Raw genomic sequence first — 16,149 nt, 5'->3', positions numbered from 1 at the left:
CCCCAAAACAACTATACTTTCATTAAAAAAAATATTTTTAAAGCTAAGACAACAACAACAAAGATTGTGAGGCATCCCGCAGCGACCCAGGCACGATGGCCACCGCCCCCTTGCGGTTCAGTTGCGTCCTGGTGGAGAAGACCACCACCACTTCTGACGAGGAAGTAAGAAAGGGGATTTCAGATGAAGAAGTGCTGGGAAGAAAGCAGAAGAGAGCGACGGGACAGGGTGATGGGGGCAGCAGTTGGGTGGAAGCGGCGGGCGGGCGGGTGGGGGGACTACCTCGGGTGGGGGTGTTGGGAAAGCTCCCTCCCGGGCCGGGGCGGGGGCAGTTAGGGAGGGGAAGCAGACCGCTTACAGACCCCGGGACTGTTTCCATCCCTTATCTTTATTTTATTTTTATTTTTATTTTTTTAAAGTTATTTATTTTTAAAGGCATTAATAAAAAGCTTAACATACTTACTAAGAAAGTTACAATATACAAACGGGCTCAGTTGCAATTTTAACAGATTGACTTTCTGCACTGTATGTGACCTTGAGTTTCTTTTAATCATATTTCCATTGTTCAGTTATTCAAACTGATTATTCCCTTAAAATATCTGTTTATTTAAGCATGAGTCACATGACACAAGGGGAAATGCAGATGACATGCACCCATCCAAGTGTGCATGAAGAAAATGACGTAACGCTTGTTCACGTCAACCAGGGCACACCAGAACACCATCTCCTTGGGAGAGAGCTACACCTGAATCTGAAAGACAAAAAGCTCCTTAATTGAAATGTGAGTGCCTTCCTTCTTTTTGACTTTGTTTGAAACCCATGTAATAACCAGTATGATAACCACTCATGTACCAAGAGATTAACATACTTCCCAAAGCATCAGCATCATCCAGAGAATCTGGACATATGGGAGGTGGTGGGGGAATCATTGGTGGTCCAGCAGGAAATGGAGGCAGCCAGCAGGACAGGAAATGCGGTGGGGATGGGGGTGGCGGCGGCGGGCCACTGAAGTTTAGACCCGCCTTTCCTGGTCCCAGGCCTGATCCTGGCATATGGGGTGGTGGGGGCAGAAAAGAGGTCCACGGAGCAGCTCTCGACCTGGTATTATCTGGTTTATTTAGAGGAGACCTGGAGGAGTTCTCACTTTCATCTGTTGAAATTTGACTTTCATTTTCATTCTCCTGAGCATTTTGCTCTATATTAGCTACTTCAGAGGTTGGGGAAAGTAGATCAGACAGATTTTGCTCCTCTCTATTTCCATATCCAGTGTAAACCACAACACAGGTTTCTCTCTTAAAATCAATTGAAGCGATAGTAGCTGGGTAAATGCACCCGTCTTCTGACCAAATGGCACAACATTTGTCACCAACTTTCCACTGCTTTGAAGGACTTGAGGTGTTCTTTCTTTGGCTTTTATTCTTAGCAGATTTTCTTTTAGGTGTGCCTTTTGGTTTTTCTGAGGCTTCGGAAATGTCACCGTTCTTCAGAGTGTGCTTAAATGAAGCCACAGCTTTATCATATGCTTTTATCAATGCTGTATCATCCCAAACATCAGAATCATCACTCTCGCCAGTGCCGCGCCGGAACAGTACCGAGTCCTCCGGCTCCGGGAAGCCGCCGCCACTGCCGCCACCGCCGCCGCCGCCCATCGCCATGGCTAGCCCGCTGCCAGGTGCGCGGCGTCCATCCCTTATCTTTAAACACGCAAAATAGGGCTTGGAGTCCCCTGCATTCAACTGACTTTGAAAAAAAAGAATAGAGGATCCTGCGCCTCTGCAGAGCCTCAAACAGAAGTACCCAGCAGCCCTTCTCACTCACTCCGCTGGTGAGAACGAGCTGCCTCTGCACCGCTATTGACCAGAAGCCAGCCTGCAGCTCAGGAGAAGCAGCCTGGGCTTTGGGGAACCACTAAATACCTGTGCCAGACTCCATATCTGACGGTGTAATTACCATGGACTCAGGTGCTTGGCTGAAAATGTGAAAAATAATAGTACCTAGAGGATAGGGCCGTTGTTGAGCATTAAATGAGGTAATTCAGGCAAGTTCACAGAACAGGACGTGGTGGGTGATCATCCCTCAAGCAACTTTAGCCACTCTTCTAAGAATGTCACCTTTAAGTTCCCCAACCAGGGACCGAACTGTGCCCTCTGCATTGGAAGCACAGAGTCTTAACCACTGGACCACCAGGGAGGTCCCCCAAGGATGTCTTCTTTGAGCTAAGCTGTTGTGTTTTATTATTATTAATAGGACATGCAATCAAGCCCAACTTGAACTCTTATTAACTCCAGATAGGAAGTCTGCAAACGGGACTTTTGTGAAAACGGAAGTAGTAAAATGGAGATAAGGTCACCATGACCCAAACACACGTTCTTCCCTTTCTTTCTCTTCTGCCTCCGTGGTGGCTACGGAACGCCGGGAGTCAGAGCGTCCTTGCACACCAACTCACATCCAATGACAGGGCTGCTCCGTCCTGGACCCCTCACGGATGTCAGAGTCATGGAGAAAAAGACAGACCATTCCAGACTGAAGAGGGTGCCGAGACCCCATCACTGAGGGCAACGCCAGACCAAAGGAAGGACGTTAGCGGGCCAACTGGTGAAACCCGAGCACAGCAGCGAGATCAGATGCCACAGAACTGACGTCACAGGCCTCTTGAAAGAGCAAACTGCACGGCGGCTTGCAAGAGAAGGGCCTTCTTGGGAAACACGCACTCAAGCACGGAGGACAAAGGGCACTGTGTCTGCTGGCCAGTCGTCCCCGTCTTTCGCTCTCCCCGCAGGCCTCCCTGCTCCCCGAGACACAGCAATGCTGGAATTAGGCCACCAGTCACCCTACCAGGGCTTCCAATCGTTCAAGTGAGAGGAGGAGTCGCACGCCTCTCACTTTAAATCAAAGGCTAGAAATGATTAAGCTTCGTGAGGAAGACATGTCGAAAGCTGAGGCAGACTGGAAGTTCGGCCTTTGGCGCCAAAAGTTAGCCAAGGTGTGAATGCAAAGGGAACATTCTTGAAGGAAATGAAAAGTGCTGCTCCATTACATTTCATTACAAAAAAAAAAGAAACGTAATGATAAGAAAGCAAAACAGCCTTATTGCTGATGTGGAGAAAGTTTCAGCGGCCTGGATAGCAGACCAAACCAGCCACAGCATTCCCTTGAGCTAATACCTAATCCAGAGCCAGGCCCTAACTTGCCTCAATTCGAAGAAGGCTGAGAGAGGTGAGGAAGCTGCAGAAGACAAGTCTTAAGTGGGCAGAAGTTGGTTCATGAAACTGAAGGAAAGAAGCCGTTTCCTTAACAGCAAAGTGCAAGGTGAAGCAAGTGCAGACACTGAGCTGCAGCAAGCTCTCCAGAAGCACTAGGTAAGGTAAGTCACAAAGGTGGCCACACCGCGAGACAAGTGCTCAGTGTAGACAAATACCCTTCTACTGGAGGACAGAGGCTTCCCAGGTGGCCCAGTGGCAAAGAATCCACCTGCCAATGCAGGAGAAGCAGGTTCGATCCCTGGGACGGAAAGATCCCTGGAGAAGGAAATGGCAACCCACTCCAGTATTCTTGCCTACAGAATCCCACAGAAAGAGAAGCCTGGCGGGCTAAGACCATAGGGTCACAAATAGTTGGACGTGACTGAAGTGACTTACCACACAACACAACATTCATTCTGCAGCCCATGGATCAAGGAGTTGTTTCAACTTCCAAGTCTTACTATTTAATAAATACATTTTGTAACGCTATACAGTTGCCATACACAGGGGTTCCTCTCATGGATCTGGACAAAGTTAACTGAAAACCTCCGGAAAGGATCCACCATTGTCGCTGCCATGAAGAAAATTCATAATTCACGTGAAGAGGTCAAGATATCAACGTTAACAGGAATTTGGAAGAAGTTGAGTCCAGCCCCCACAGATGACTTCGAGGGGTTTCAAGACTTCAGTGGAGAAAGTGACTGCAGATGTGGTGGAAACAGCAAGAGAATTAGAATTAGACATAGACCCTGAAGATGGGACTGAATCGCTGCCTCTCCTGATAAAGCTTAAGTGCATGAGAAGTCGCTTCTCACAGATGAGCAGAGGAAGTGGTGTCTTGAGGCAGAGTTGTGAAGTTTGTTGGTGAAAATGTTACAAAGTTTGTTGAAATAACAACAGAGGACTTAGAATACTACATAAACTTAAGTGATAAAGCAGTGGCAGGGTTTGAAAGGACTGACTTCAAAGGACTGACTCCAATTTTGAAAGAAGTTCTCCACTATTTGGTCAAGTGCTGCCAAATAGCCCTGCAGGCTGCAGAGAAGCCGCTCATGCAAGGAAGAGCCGATCCATGCGGCAAACCTCGCTGTTGTCCTGTTTTAAGAAATTGCCATAGTTGCCCCGACCTTCCGGAGAAGGCAATGGCAACCCACTCCAGTACTCTTGCCTGGACGGGGGAGCCTGGTGGGCTGCCGTCTATGGGGTCGCACAGAGTCGGACACGACTGAAGCGACTTAGCAGCAGCCCCGACCTTCAGCAATAACCACCCTGATCGGTCAGCAGTCATCGAATATCAAGGCCAGATGCTCTAACAGCAAAAAGACAAAGACACGTGAAGGCTCAGATGATGGTTAGCATTATTTTTTTTAGCAATAGCGTATTTTTCAATTAAGGTATGTACATTTTTTAGACATAATGCTATTGCAGAGGTAACAGGCTACAATATAGTACGAACATAGTTTTTATATAACACTGGGAAACCAAACAATTCATTTGTCTCACTTTACTGTGATGCTCACTTTACCGCGGTGGTCTGGAACCAAATGTACACAACAAACTGACAACAGGCTTTCTGTCAGCAAGGAGACGCCATCAGGTTTAGGGGATGCAGATTACAATGCAGGCTCTTGTTTTCAGCCGCACCCAGAGGCATGTGGGATCTTAACTCCCCAGGCAGGGATCGAACTCATGCCCCCTGCACTGGAAGGTGGAGTCTTAACCACTGGACCGCCAGGGAAGTCCCTACGCTGCAGTTTTGCTTTGATTTACAATGTTGTGTTAATTTCCGCTGTATACACTGCAGCTTTTCCTCTTCCCAAAGTGGCAGTCAGTAAACACTGCTCCGTAATGATGACACTTGAGGACCCTTGTAAAACCAATGTCACATTATCGACACAAGGTCAGTGGTGCTTCTTTGAAATCATTAGGTCCCTCCAAGGAGTTAAAACAGATACGGTCAAGTTATTTATACCCTCATGATACTGCTCACAATTCTTTCCTGAAAGGTTACAGAAATAATTTTGGCTCCTATTGATTTTATTTTTTCATTCAGTAAATATTGATTTGTTTTCGTCTCCCCTTGTTTCAAATGAGAGTTGAAAACAAAAATAACAACTGCTTAAGTGACCAGCAAAAAGTAACATCCGAATTCGGTGCAGACTGGCCTTGCAGATCCAGGGTGTGCCCCAGGGAAGAATACTGATAAACCAGTTCTGCAGATGGAGGGAGGCTTCGGTCAGGTTTGTCTGTCCCCAGAGCACACCAGCGTAGAGCCTTGGCAGAGATCAACCAGAGGAAAAGCCATTCATTCCAAAGGCTCCTGAGAAACACAGGCAGGCGCTGCTTCATAGGTTCACTGCTCTACTGACAGTGAGTGAAAAGTGAAAGTGAAAGTCACTCCAACACTGCTCAGTCGTGTCCAACTGTTTTAGACCCCTCATGGATTACACAGTCCATGGAATTCTCCAGGCCAGAATACTGGACTGCGTAGCCTTTCCCTTCTCCAGGGGATCTTCCCAACTTAGGGATCGAACTCAGGTCTCCAGCATTGCAGGCGGATTCTTTACCAGCTGAGCCGCCAGGGAAGCCCAAGAATATTGGAGTGGGTAGTCTGTCCCTTCTCCAGAGGATCTTCCTGACTCAGGAATCAAACCGGGGTCTCCTGCATTGCAGGCAGATTCTTTACCAGCTGAGCTACCAGGGAAGCCCCCTGCTTCACTGGGCTCCCCTCTATCAGGCCAGTGTACGCATCCCAGCTATCACACCCTCAACCTTCTCAAGATTTTCCTTGCACAGCGGGAGCTGTCTCGCTCAGAGGCCCCCCATCCCAAGTTTATCGACTCCCTTAATCTGGTCTGTAGCCAATGAACAGAACAAAAGCCCAGCTCCACTGCCCTAAACGGGAGCATCTCTGTGGGGCAGCTCACTCTCCAGAGCTCCCAGCAAGATCAGACTGAGGCTAGACTTCCCAGACCCATCATCTAGTCCTCCCCTGCCCTTGACTGCAGCCCTCACTCAGGCAATTTTTGCAGGAGTATTACTCAGCCACAATAAGGAGCGAGACTCTGCCATATGCAGACACATCACATGGAGGAAACTAGAGACGGTCCAACAACAGACTGAAGTCAGTCAGAAAGCGAAAAACAAATATTGTACGTTAACACATATATGTGGAATCTAGAAAAAAAGGTAGAGGTGATCTTACTTGCAAAGCAGAAACAGAGACACGGACACAGAGAACCACAGCATGGACACCAAGGGGGGAAGGGAGAGGGGGATGGACTGGGCGACTGGGATCGACAAATACACACTACCGTGTACACAACAGATAACTCATGAGAACCTAGCGTTCAGCACAGGGAGCTCTCCTCGCTGCTCTGTGGCGACCTACGTGGGAAGGAAATAAAAAACAGGGGTGTTTGTACACACAGAGCTGACTCACTTTGCTATACGGCAGAAACTGGCATAACATTGTAAAGCGACTGCACTGCAATAAAAATAAATATTGCTAAATAAATAAGAGAATCCCCATCTCTAGCTCTACTTTTAGGAAGCTTGACTTCAACACTCCCTGTGATGGATTCTGGGAAATTCTAGCAATGCTGATCACACAGGTCTTCTTGTTCCCCAGACTTTTCTGGTCCTTAAATCTTGATCTTAAAGCAAGTCAGGCAGGAGTCTAGAGAGCTTGAACTCTGAACCCTGAGCACCAAGTAGAGCCTCTCAATGACAATGGATGCGGAAGACCTCTGACACCCCCTGGGAGTAGATCACAGGAGATGTTTGAGAATCTGAGTTACAGAACAGACGAAGAAATGTCCAAGGGCAGGCAACAGCTGGCAGGCCTAGGAATTCCACCTTTAGGGGTTTCTCCTTCTGAGGATCTTTGCACACAGAGAACTATGATATGTAAAATGGTGTCCACTACAGCACTGTGACGTAACAAAAGATGCGAAATAACCTAAGTGCCCATCGATAGGGGACTGATTAAAAAACAATACAGTCAATCCATTCTCCGGGACATAACGCAGCTGTTACAGAACAGGAGAATGAGAACACTCTGCATGCATACGAAATGATCCCCAAAGTGGAAAGCCAGTGCAGACACACACACACACACACACACACACACACAGAAACATAAAATATCAACAACTCCTGATGACATACAAGAAAACAGTTATCACTGGGAGCTTCCAGGAAGGAAATGTCAAAACTGGAAGAGTTTATGCACTTTAAAAATCTTGATCATGTGAATGTTATCTACTCAAAAAAAGGAAATACATTTTTAACAGTTGTACAACCACTGTGAGCATCAGTATTTTCATTTTTTAGACTGGCTCTAGGAAGCACCCTGGAGGACAGTGGGGCTGCCGGAGGTGGAGGCCATTCTTCTGCACAGAAGGTATTTAAATTCCCCACAGTTTCCTCATCTGTAAAGTGGAAATACCGTTGTAAGAAACAGCAAAGGAGATGTGACGTCATTCCCATGGTTATGTCACATGCTGGGGTGAAGGGATGCTGCAGAGAAAAGTAATTAAGCTCCAAATCAGTTGACTCTGAGTTGATCAAAAGGATGTTATCTTCAAGTGAAAATCCCTCAGTCGAGTCTGATTCTTTGCGGCCCCATGGACAGCCAGCCTCTGTCCATGGGATTTCCCAGGCAAGAGTACTGGAGTGGGTTGCCATTTCCTTCTCCAGGGGATCTTCCCAACCCAGGGACTGAACCAGGGTCTACCCGCATTATAGGCAGACGCTTTACCGTCTGAGCCACCAGGGAAGATCTGAACCCGGGTCCTAACAATGAGTGAATTCTTCGCTTTTAAAGCATTTAGCACAATGCCCAGAGCACGGATTCCAGCCAACAGACTGACTGCAAAGAATTAAAAGACATATGACCACAGCCCAGATAAAAACGTATCTAACTGTTATTAAAAAAAATAGCCATGAAATTAAAAGATGCTTACTCCTTGGAAGAAAAGTTATGACCAACCTAGATAGCATATTCAAAAGCAGAGACATTACTTTGCCGACTAAGGTCCGTCTAGTCAAGGCTATGGTTTTACCACTAGTCATGTATGGATGTGAGAGTCGGACTGTGAAGAAGGCTGAGCGCCGAAGAATTGATGCTTTTGAACTGTGGTGTTGGAGAAGACTCTTGAGAGTCCCTTGGACTGCAAGGAGATCCAATCAGTCCATTCTAAAGGAGATCAGCCCTGGGATTTCTTTGGAAGGAATGACGCTAAAGCTGAAACTCCAGTACTTTGGCCACCTCATGTGAAGAGTTGACTCATTGGAAAAGACTCTGATGCTGGGAGGGATTGGGGGCAGGAGGAGAAGGGGATGACAGAGGATGAGATGGCTGGATGGCATCACTGACTCGATGGACGTGAGTCTGGGTGAACTCTGGGAGTTGGTGATGAACAGGGAGGCCTGGCGTGCTGAGATTCATGGGGTCGCAAAGAGTTGGACACAACTGAGTGACTGAACTGAACTGAAGGACTTCTTTGGTGGTCTAGTGGTTAAGGATCCGCCTTGCAAAGTGGGGAACATGGGTTCGATCCCTGGTCCAGGAATTAAGATCCCAGATGCTGCAGGGTAAGCCCATGAGCCACAACAGAGATCCTGCATGCCATAACCAAGATCCAATGCAGCCAAATAAAGTAAATGTATTCTTTAAATGGCCACTGTACCTCCTGCCTCCTGCACGGCTGTTGACCCTCCACTCCCCGGCCTTTCTTGCTAAGGAGCAGCCATGAAAACACCAGATCCGATGCAGGAGACACAGGTTTCTGTGGGTGTATGAGATATCTCCTGCTGCCTAACAAATTACCCAGGTAGGTAGCTTAAACTGATATTCATTTAAAACCTCACAATTTTCAGCAGTCGGGAGCTCTGGCTAGAGTCTTCTGCTCAGGGTCTCACGAGGCTGCAGTCGAGGTGGGGGCCTGGCTGGGGTTTCCTCTGAGGCTTGGAGTTCTCAACCAAGCTCATGGGCTGTTCCAACTATGGGATCCTATTTTCTGGTTGATTTCAGCTGAGGGCTGCTCTCAGCTTCTAGACACGACCCATAGCTGCGCCTCATGTGGCCCTCTGCTGGACCCAGCAGGGCAGGTTAGTTCTCCAGGGTCAGCAAGAGAATCTCTCCCTTTGGGAAGAACCCAGTATCTTTCTTAAGGACTGTCACCTGATTAAGCCAGGCTGATGGCTCAGATGGCAAAGAATCCACCTGCAATGCAGGAGATCCGGGCTCAATCCCTGAATGGGAAAGCTCCCCTGGAGAAGGGAATGACTACCCATTGCAGTATTCTTGCCTGGAGAATCCCATAGACAGAGGAGCCTGGCGGGCTACAGTCCATGGAGTTGAAAAGAGTTGGACGTGACTGAGGGACTTTCACCTGAAGATAACGTCCTTTTGATCAACTCAGAATCAACTGACTTGGAGCTTTAATTACATCTGCAGCATCCCTTCGCCCAGGCACAAGATATAACCATGGGAATGACATCACATCTCCTAAAGGAAATCAATCCTGAATCTTCATTGGAAGGACTGATGCTGAAGCTGAAGCTCCAATACTTTGACAACCTGATGCGAAGAGCAGACTCATTTGAAAAGACCCTGATGCTGGGAAAGATTGAGGGCAGGAGGAGAAGGGGACGACAGAGGATGAGATGGTTGGATGGCATCACCGACTTGACGGACATGAATCTGAGCAGGCTAAGGGAGTTGGTGATGGACAGGGAAGCCTGGCGTGCTGCAGCCCATGGGTTCACAAAGAGTCAGACACAACTGAGCAACTGAACAACAAAGTGACTCATGGGAGGGGTCCCCCTAGGGTGTGTCAGCCACAGAGGGGAGCCGGGGAGCCTGTCTGCCACACACAGAGGGCCAGTACAGCATGGGGGGAAGGGTTAGACCGTGGCACTTAGGTTCCCATGCTGGCTCCAGACATTAATAGAATTTTCCAACCTTGTGCAAGGGACAAAATCTCTCAGCCTTCATTGAATCAAAAGAAGGGGGAAATAATTGACGAATAGTCGTTAAGGATTAGCCAAAGGGAAACTGCATGTGAAACTGCCTGACATGACGAAGCAGACACTTGAACTTTAGTTCTTCTCTTGGGAGGAACTTAGGACATAATGCAAGGATGATGCTAATGATCTAACTTTTTTTTTTTTTTTTTTTGCCACGTGCGGCACGCAGAATCTTAGTTCTCTGACCAGGGAGCCAGGGAAGTCCTCCTAATGGTTCCCTCTTAAGCCTTCCAGAGGCCCAGAGAGGAATACGGGAAACACTTTCTAAAGTAGGTGACACTCGTCTGCCCTGTACCCCAGAGAGGGATTTTCCCCACTCGGCCTGAATTCATCTCTGGCAAAAGGTGAAATTGTCATCAGCACCTGCTGGGACATCTCAGAGCACCTCCTTTTAACTCTGCGACTGCCTGTCCTCTAACCAAACAATGGACTCGTATGTAGCACCACAGCATCCTTCCCAGGTAAGCTGTAATGACATGAGGGGACTTCCTAGGTGGTCTAGCGGCTAAGATTCTGCACTACCAAGGCAGGGGGCCTGGGTTCCATCCCGGTCTGGGAACTAGCTCCCACATGCTGCAGCTAAAGATCCCGCATGCTGCAAAGGAGGTCGAAGATGTGTGAGCTGCAACACAGGGCCAGTGCAGCCAAATAAGTGAGTAGTTAGGGAAAAGAGGTTTAAAGACATGGGGAACTCTTCACGGCATACTGACAATGAAAAACAGTGACTCCAAGTTGTCCTTTCACGAGTTCAAGATCCAGACTCAAACTGCCCCAAATGCAGCTTCATTATTTATGGCTTTGTGATTTGGGGCCAGTTACCAAATTTCTCTCTGTTTCCTCATCTGTAAGATGCAGATAATTATAGGAACTACCTATTTTGAGGACTGAATAAGCCCACACATGTAAAACACCTAGCCCAGTCATTGTCACCTAACAGGAACTCAGTGTGTGATAAGTGCTATTATTACTATTATTATTAGCTAAGTATCACTTTCATCATATGAGAGAAAAAGTTTTAAAAAGACTTCCCTTTAAACAATACTAGCATTGTTGCCATCTCCCCAGGGGAATAAAGAAAACCTAAGAGGAAGAAATGCTCTCTTTAGTTACTCTCTCTGCATTCCAGAAGGTCCAATTTACTCTGTGCCCAAAAGCATTTATTTAATTTCTCCTCTCTCTTTCCTATTCCCTTCTGAATTCCCTTCACTGTCTCCACCTCCACCTGTTTTACTCTGAAAATTTCACAGTAATCTCTTCTGTGGGTAATGTGTAGCAACCACTTTCCAAACAATTTCTCTCTTTCTCTATTAGTGAATCTGTCCCCCTATTTTTTTAAAGGGAAAAGGCTGCCCCAGGGAAAGGAAGAGCCTTGTCACTGCCAAGTAAAACACAGACCAGGTGAAAGGCTTTCTCAGCAGGAGGTTCACCGCCGCTGGTGCAGAGGATGGGGCTGCACTGGGAAGAGGTCCCCTTCTCCTTGCGAGCCCTCATCTCTCAGGAAGGCTAGGGGATAGAGGGCCAGCAGCCAGCGCCAGGCCCTGAGCCAGGCCACCAATGCCAGCGGGTTGCTAAGGACCCGGCAGAGCAATGCCCGGGAGTGAGCAGCGGGCAAATAAACTTCTGAGCCAAACTGGTGACAAAGGAGGACAGCATGAGGCAGGCGGCGGGTCACCGGGAGGCTCCCAGGCAGCAGGCCTGGGCCGGTGCCGCGGGCAGACGGCAGGGCGAGGAAGCAGATGGCGGCCAGGGGCCCCAGGCAGGAAGCACCAGTCTGGAGAGCAGGGCATGAGCCTGGGAGGAAGGGAGGAAACAATGAAACGAATGTGCTGAGCCACACAGGGCGGTCTCGGAATGTCCTGGAGGGTCTCCAGGATCCACTGTGATGCCAGGGACCCTGTGGGACTGTCTGGACTCATGTGGGACCACGCACAGCCCCTAAATCCCCACCCTCATCCCCCAGCCTGGTGGACCCCTTCAGCTGCTGTTTTCATCAGGACCCTCTCAGCTGGCCAGTGGCTCCCGATTGCGGACAGTTATTTGGGGTGCCCTGCAGGGGAATTCTCGCCAGTAGTTAGGAAACCACATTGTCTGCAGCCTGAATAGACAAATCCTCGCACCCAAGGGTGTTGTCATCCTTCCAAAGTACGTGGAGGCTGTTGCCATTGCTTAAACACGACTGCCTTTCAAAGTGTTTGGTGGAAAGAGGGCCTTCTCTGGTGGGTCAGTGGTTAAGACTTTGCTTCCAATGTTGAGGGGTGGGGGTCTGATCCCTGGTCGGGGAACTAACATCCCACATGCCTCCAAACACAAGAAACAGAAGCAACACTGTAACAAATTCCATAAAGACTTTAAAAATGGTCCACATCAAAAGTAGGTGATAAAAGAGAGACTGCAATGGACATTACACAGCTCTTGTTTCTGGACACACAGATTTCTCCAAGACCTCTTGCTTTTGAAAAGGACATGTGCCCATTCTGACCAACGGTATCACCCTTGAGCCAAAGAATTAAAAAAAGAGATATTTTCATACCAGCAACCAATGACTGATGTAAAACTCTGAAGAAATAAATCTTTTTTTATGAAGCTCTTAAAAAAATAAAATAAAATCCTTACAAAGTCTTCTAGCCTGCTTTTTTCTTTTCTAAACCATCAGACACTGAAAATAAGACTGTGACTTAAAATATTATTACTACCACTTTTGGCTCCTGGAAATTTCTGGATGATACAGAGACAACCATTGATTTCTGGATGTTAACAAGGCTAGAGAGTTGTTTAAGGCCAGCACGCTCAGCAGGGCAAGACGCACTCCATCTCTCTCTCTGTGAAAGGTCATGACCATTTATCCTAAGGAAGTATTAATGGCTTTGCACACCAAAACTTCTCTGCAGGGCAGTTCAGTTCATCACTGTCTTGTTCATCAACAGGCAGAACCGAAAGCTCCTTGAGCCACCAAAAAAAAGGGAGGGGGCTGGTCACACAAACCACAGGTACATTTGTAACTGGCTGCAAAAACACTGTTGCGTGCAAACCTTAGGTGACATGAGAAATCATCCATCACCTGTTAAGCAAATAAAAGCACTTTACAAACTGTAGGGTGTCATCCTACTTTTGTAAAAATAAGACAAAACCAACAACAACTGCAAACTGTATGTCGCCTATGAAATAGTGTAAAATTTTACTTTCAATATTAAACCCAGGGGGAGAGGGAGTGGGAGGGTCTAGTTTTTTCTCGGTTTCCCAAAGTTTCTACAAGGAACAAGTATTACTTCTGTTATCAGGAATAAAGCCTGTAAGTTACGTCTTATTATTTTTGTTTGACCATTGATGGACAGCAGTTTCTTGTTGTTGGACTGGGACTGGGTTGGGGTGAAAGACTTTTTTTTGGCTAGGTCGGGTCTTAGCTGTGTGATATGGGATCTAGTTCCCTGACTAAGAATCAAAGCCAGGCCCCTTGCATTGAGAACTTGGAGTCTTAGCCACCAGACCACCAGGGAAGTCCCAAAGGGTCAAAAACTCTTGACATGAGGTTCTTTGCTGCCCTCAACCCTCCAGCTGCCACAAAATAGGGCATGGGAGTGCCGGCTGCATTTGGGAACCAAACTGGGGCTCCTCCTTCCACACAGTCCTGAGACAGAACATGAAGGGTGAGCCATTCTGGGCTATGCTTGCTCATTCTCCACTAACAGGTCTTTCCATGGTTATATCAGAGGCTGCGATCCCCCACCATCTAACTCCATCTGGGATGTGGGCTGTGAATACCCAAGGGAAGTCCGTACTTGCCCCAAACTCCTAGAAAGTCTTTAGGAAGCCAGAAAAACTCAGGCACTCTTCCCAGACTCACACACCCACTTAGTCCCCTTCCACAGCATTCCTGATAACACCTCTCTTTAGGATAGTTGCAATGCCTTCATTACTTCGTTGAAATGAATGAAACACATCCTGAATACGACCCTAATCCCAGTGACGGCCAACAGACAATTTCCATGAAGTTCCAAAATGACTCTAGGGGGCTGTGCAGTCCCAGGTTGAGAACCATCGCTTCGACTGATATTGATATGATTACTTCCGGGATAATCTTAGAACAAGCGCCCTATTCTCACCACGCTCTGGCAGACCCTGGATGGGCTGTCCCAGCATGTTTCTCCAGACTCACTCACACCATTCCCAGCCCTGTTCCCTTCCCTCCAACCATCACTCCTCCTTCCTCCAGTCACTGAGCCCCTGTCTGTGCTCTTCCTTCTTCTGATAATGCTGTTCCCTCATCCTCCAAATATCCCTTCCACAGAAAAGCCCTTCCTTACCTTCCTGACAGGGTAGACCTCCCAGTTAATTCCCTGCGGCAGGGGTCCCCAACCTCTGGGATCTGATGCCTGATGATCTGAGATGGAGCTGATGTAATAATAACAGAAATAAAGTGCACAATAAGTGTAATGCACTTGAATCATCCTGAATCATCCCCCGCCTTCAGTCCACAGGAAAATTGTCTTCCATGAAACTGGTGCCTGGTGCCCAAAAGGTTGGGGACTGCTGCTCTATGGGCCTTTCCTTTGTAACTTTTGTCCCAGTGCACACTTTTATATTTAAAACCACTCAATGTTTATTTTCCCAATTACACTATAAAGAAGTCAGGGGCTGACCCCTCTTGTTCACTGGGCCTTCCACACTGTCCTAGCATACAGCAGGTGCTCTATATTTACTGAGTAAATAAAGGAACCTTCTAGGAATTCTCTGGTGGTCCAGTAGTTAGAACTCGGGGCTCTCACTGCCGAGTGCCTGGGTTCAATTCCTGATTAGGGAACTAAGATCCCACAAGCCGCACAGTGTGACTGAAAATAAAACTTTTTAAAAAGGAAGCTTCTGGAAGACACTTAGATTTCCATCTTCACTGCTTATGAAACTACATTCTGATTCTCCTTCCCTATTATGGTTCTGCAAGTGTCAGAGTCTCTGCTGAAAGGCTCTATCTTGTCTCCACAGGCTTGGCTTGGCTTGGCTTCGCTTCAGTCATGTCCGACTCTGTGCGACCCCACAGACGGCAGCCCACCAGGCTCCCCCGTCCCTGGGATTCTCCAGGCAAGAACACTGGAGGGGGTTGCCATTTCCTTCTCCAATGCATGAAAGTGAAAAGTGAAAGTGAAGTTGCTCAGTCGTGTCCGACTCCTAGCGACCCCATGGACTGCAGCCTACCAGGCTCCTCCATCCATGGGATTTTCCAGGCAAGAGTACTGGAGCGGGGTGCCAGTGCCTTCTCCGACAAGCTTGGCTTATGCAGAGGTAAGAACAGAGCAGATGCTCAATAAGAGACATAGACCCCTTTCTAAATGTCAGGAAGAACTGCCCATCACTGGCCCTCATCTCACCCTGTCTCCTTCCTTTCTGCGTCCCCCCTCCCCAGAATCACCGGAATAAAGTCACTGGGAGGCCAACAGGGCGTGCCCAGCCTGACACACCCACACTCAACCCTCAAGATTCAACTCAAATGTCACCTTAATCTCCCCTCCATCCTTCCTTCCTTATGTGGGCAACCACAGACCTTTCATCACATCAGCCAGGCAGTTTGGGGACAAGTCTGCCTCCTCAGCAAAACCACAGAATCCTTGAGGGCAAGGGCTTTGTCACAGCTATCTGTTTCACTGAAGTCTAATGAACAAACAAAATGATGAGGAGTGCTGCTGGAGCCCCGGGCAAGGGCCTCTGGATGCCTGCAGGGCCCGGGCACTCCTTCCAGCCCAGGCCCCTCAAGGACACGCATGATGCCAGGAGGCCCGGCTCCAGCTCACACTCTGTGAGGATCCAGATGGACATTCCTTCCTCGGGTAGTGGATTTGGGGGGACTCCCAGAGAAGACGAGGAGGAGGAGATCAGCCCTAAA

At 48.0% G+C, this 16,149-nt stretch overlaps 1 protein-coding gene, 1 long non-coding RNA gene and 1 pseudogene across 7 annotated transcripts in view; all 3 read right to left on the bottom strand.

Moving 5' to 3' along the window:
• CMTM7 (CKLF like MARVEL transmembrane domain containing 7) overlaps positions 1-16,149 on the bottom strand; it is a 120,895-nt gene that overhangs the window by 101,436 nt on the left and 3,310 nt on the right. The gene's annotated exons all lie outside the window — the stretch shown is intronic.
• Positions 556-6,084, bottom strand: LOC138424437 (survival motor neuron protein pseudogene; annotated as a pseudogene).
• Positions 11,408-14,666, bottom strand: LOC138424440 (uncharacterized). The gene is made up of 2 exons (XR_011250796.1): positions 14,579-14,666; positions 11,408-12,068 (listed from the first exon to the last, which is right to left on the bottom strand). It is a non-coding gene; the product is annotated as an uncharacterized lncRNA (long non-coding RNA).

Source organism: Ovis canadensis, chromosome 19 (genome assembly GCF_042477335.2).
Source record: "Ovis canadensis isolate MfBH-ARS-UI-01 breed Bighorn chromosome 19, ARS-UI_OviCan_v2, whole genome shotgun sequence".
NCBI lineage: Eukaryota > Metazoa > Chordata > Mammalia > Artiodactyla > Bovidae > Ovis > Ovis canadensis.
Note: the sequence above shows the minus strand (reverse complement) of the source record. Positions and strands in the feature narration are given on the sequence as shown.